We start from the raw sequence: 4,213 nt of genomic DNA on the forward strand, positions 1-4,213 counted from the left end.
GGGGGGACATAATGGTGACACTGGGGGTACTTACTAATACTATATCGATGAGCAGCACTATAATGGGGAGCAGTAAAATGATATCACTATAACAGGGGACCCCCTACCCACCAATGTATGAGGAGATGTTATTGGGTCTCCCCATTGACCACCAATGTGAGGGGCACTGACAACCGAAGCATGATTTATCTTCTTGCCCTATCATCAATGACCACACCCACTTTAATCTGGCCAAGCTCCCCTTTAAATTTGACCCCTGCACATCCCCAACTGGCCTAACCCCTTATGCGGTTTAGTTGCTTCTGTGTTTTTAAAGTAGATCTCCACCTCTCCGGGGTTCCCTGCCCCTGAAATGGATCATATCAGCAAAGTTGTGTTCGTGACTGAACAAGGGGAATGTAGGACTGTTTATTCCTCACCTGTGCTGATCGCTGGAGAGATTTTCTTCCCCTCATCATCTACAGGTTCAACCTTGATGACAATCAGGTCCTTACCCTGGATAAGACACAAGGCTCTTTTAATAAACAGGCGTGGATAAGTCCTGGTGACCTGGTGGCACCACCATAAGCAACCTAACTTTACTCACATGGCAATCCCGTGGTAGGCTGTGGTCTTCTATGGAGTCCCGGGAATACAGAAGACGGGCCTGAGGGATCTCCTGATGTTCCTGTGTGGAATCCCGGGAATACAGAGGACGGGTCTGAATCGTTGTCTCTCTCAGAGGTCAGGGAGGGAGGCGGAGGGTCCGTGGTGTTATTCAGCTTCTTTGTTGGTCCATAATTCTACATAAAATATTACAATAATTATTGCCACGTCAGTCACTGAGGGCAAATTAAGAGTGATGTCATGTGACCTCCCAGAATCCTCCTCACCTCTCCAGTAAGTATGTAGAGGATCTCCAGGGTGAGTCGTAATATCCTTTCGGTCATGGTCCTCTTTTTCTCCATCTTCAGTGATGACTCTGCTCCTCGTGGGAGGGGCCAACTATATTAAGCCTTCTGCAATAGAAGTACATGCACATATCTAGGAAAATGCCTGCTGGTATCACATGATCTCTCTGTTGCCATGAGATGATGTCGGGCTCTCGGGAGTCATAGGGACGGACATGATAACTTGTCACATGACAGGTGTGTAATAAGAGCTGAATTCTCCTTAATGGTTAAACAAGGAGCACCTCAAGCTCCGCCCCCAAGCTGATCAGTCCCCATTCAGAAATCACTTCCCCTTTGGTGAAAGATGAGAGGGACAAAGTACTAATATGATAGGACAAACATTAATTTGACCACCAAATTATTATATATTATTGATAAAAGAGAAGAATGTTAATAATAATAATAAGTATAATTAATGATAACACAATAAAAATAAACAGAATATGAACATTGTTAGCTACAACCAGCTGCCTGTCTACTCTATCATAATTTTTGCCCAGTACCGGAAACTCTCCTCTCACTTCCGCCCTGTGGCTTAAAAACTTCCGAGGTGTGCGTTCCACGGCCGCACAGCTGTTCCCCAGTTACCTTGGAGACGCCAGAGTAGCTACACGATCTGTTGAGAGAGGCTCCTCCCCCCTGACCATTTATAGAAGAACGTCTCACCAGTGGCTGACACTAGAGGGTGCGAAAGTGTTGTTTTTGTAGATGTTTCTTCTTTTTGTCTTAATACTGGAAGCGTATTTCTCTTTTATTTCATGGATCTAAAAGTACCTCATATAATAGATAGAAACGCCTGCTTCTGGGCCTCGTTGGACCAGAACTCTTGTAACTTGAGCGTGGCGGCCATTTTTTTGTAGCCTTCAGGAATTTTAAGGTTTCCCTCCCATCATCTTCCTGGGCTGTCTATGGGATTTTCTGTTTGGGTTTGCAGCACAGTGAGGAGGTAATGTGTTGATATTATTGTGACATGATATTAGGTACAGCATTGTGCCATCACCAATATAGAACCTGGTCCACATTATGTCTGTTAGGTGGCTGTTCTTTGCGCACGGACGGTTCTGTGCATCCCACGCGGTGCAGTTTGCCCAAATATAAAACTTATTATTCTTAATCCCCGCCCATATAACCCCGGAATTAGCGCTAATTCTACATATCAACTAAAAAGACAAAATACGCCATTTGGCCGCTTGTCTGCACGAGGACAGAGTAACAGAAACAGCTGCAACCCTTCCTGAGACCGATATTAAAATGGCGATTTTCTGTGCCGGGTGGGTCAGACCATCACTAGGAGTATGGACAAGGGGGACTTGTTTTTTTCGAAGGTAGAAACCTGGAAAGAGCGTATTGAAGGGGCCAAAACAGGGATGGGTTAGTGACCTCCGGTACATTCATGGTAGTGGATTTCGTCAGTGGGCTGCCGATGGTCCAGTGGCTCCAATCACATCCCTTAGTGACCTCCGGTACATACGCATAGAGGATTTGGCCAGTGGGCTGCCGATGGTCCAGTGACTCCAATCACTAAGGGATGGGTTTGCAAACCTCCGGTACATTCATGGTAGTGGATTTCGCCAATGGGCCGCCGTTGGTCCAGTGCCTCCAACCACTAAGGGATTGGTTCATGACCTCCGGTACATTCATGGTAGTGGATTTCGCCAGTGGGCTGCCGATTGTCCAGTGGCTCCAACCACTAAGGGATGGATTTGTGACCTCCGGTAGATGAGAACATCCACTGATCAGTGGTGGGCATCTAGAGCTTGTTCCATCAGCTTCACCACCCAGAGCCTCATGGAGTCACCACCACAAAGTGCAGCCAGTGGCAACCACAGCTGATCCAACCCGGCACTGAATAGGCGTTTCTGTTTCTATGGCCACTGCTCGCCAACAGCAAATTAAGGTAAAATTTGCTGAGTGTTTATTACGACTTTAAATCTGTTTTCTCAGTTGGTGGAAACGATATGGACCAAATATCCGATTTACTCTAGTCCAAGGAGATCAGCATTGACCTGCCAGCAGCCCACGTCCTCAGTTCTTATTTATGTGAGTCCATCCCATAATACTTATATTAAAGATAATGTTACTTCTTCTTCTCACAGGTTTCATCATGATCAGTCCCCTCCAAAAGGAGCAAAGCTCACTGGACGAGGACGGGAGTCACATGACTGAGAGGATATTAAACCTTGTCCTGGAGATCATCTACCTGCTGACCGGAGAGGTGAGGAGGATTCTGGGAGGTCACATGACATCACTCTTATCTCTATTACTAAAACACAGACCTGACCGGAGAGGTGAGGAGGATTCTGGGAGGTCACATGACATCATTGTTTTTCTTGACACAGAGTTTTCCTCCTGTGAAGTCTGGTGACCACGTAGCTATCACAGTGCCTTCAGCTCTCTCCCTGACACCTGGGAAAAACAACCACAAGAAGATCCTAGAAGTCACCCAGAAGATCATTAAGCTGCTGACAGGAGAGGTGAGCGGTGCCGGGAATTCTGGGACATGATCCAGGAACAGACAAGGGATGTGTCTGGATGGTGACTGTATCATTGTGTGTGTCAGGTTCCTATAAGGTGTCAGGATGTCTCTGTCTATTTCTCCATGGAGGAGTGGGAGTATCTAGAAGGACACCGGGATCTCTACAAGGACGTCATGATGGAGGACCGGCCGCCCCTCACATCACCGGGTAAGAGGAGACTTTCATTTCCTGAGTATTGAGGACCCCCCTAGATACACACATCCTCTGATATAAAGACATAGAAACAATGTATTCAGTCAGTGTGTGTGTGTTTCCTACAGATGGATCCAGGAACAGAAATACCCCAGAGAGATGTCCCCGTCCTCTGTATTCCCGGGACTCCACACAGGAACATCAGGAGATCCCTCAGACCCGTCCTCTGTATTCCCGGGATTCCACACAGGAACATCATGAGATCCCTCCGGCCCGTCCTCTGTATTCCCAGGATTTCTTGGAAGCTTCCCATGAGATCCCTCAGGACGATCAGGTACCTCAAATTACATTTAGGCCATTTAGCAGACCCCACTAGTCCTTCCAGCAGACCCCACTAGTCCTTCCAGCAGACCCCACTAGTCCTTCCAGCAGACCCCACTAGTCCTTCCAGCAGACCCCACTAGGCCGTCCAGCAGACACCACTAGGCCGTCCAGCAGACACCACTAGGCCGTCCAGCAGACACAACTAGGCCGTCCAGCAGACACAACTAGGCCGTCCAGCAGACACCACTAGGCCGTCCAGCAGACACAACTAGGCCGTCCAGCAGACAC

At 47.8% G+C, this 4,213-nt stretch overlaps 1 protein-coding gene across 1 annotated transcript in view; it reads right to left on the reverse strand.

The window, feature by feature from the left end:
• The window catches only part of LOC108788096 (zinc finger protein 665-like), a 26,829-nt gene that overhangs the window by 2,195 nt on the left and 20,421 nt on the right, over positions 1 to 4,213 (reverse strand). The gene's annotated exons all lie outside the window — the stretch shown is intronic.

This window comes from Nanorana parkeri, unplaced genomic scaffold (genome assembly GCF_000935625.1).
Source record: "Nanorana parkeri isolate BGI_ZX_2015 unplaced genomic scaffold, ASM93562v1 scaffold305, whole genome shotgun sequence".
NCBI lineage: Eukaryota > Metazoa > Chordata > Amphibia > Anura > Dicroglossidae > Nanorana > Nanorana parkeri.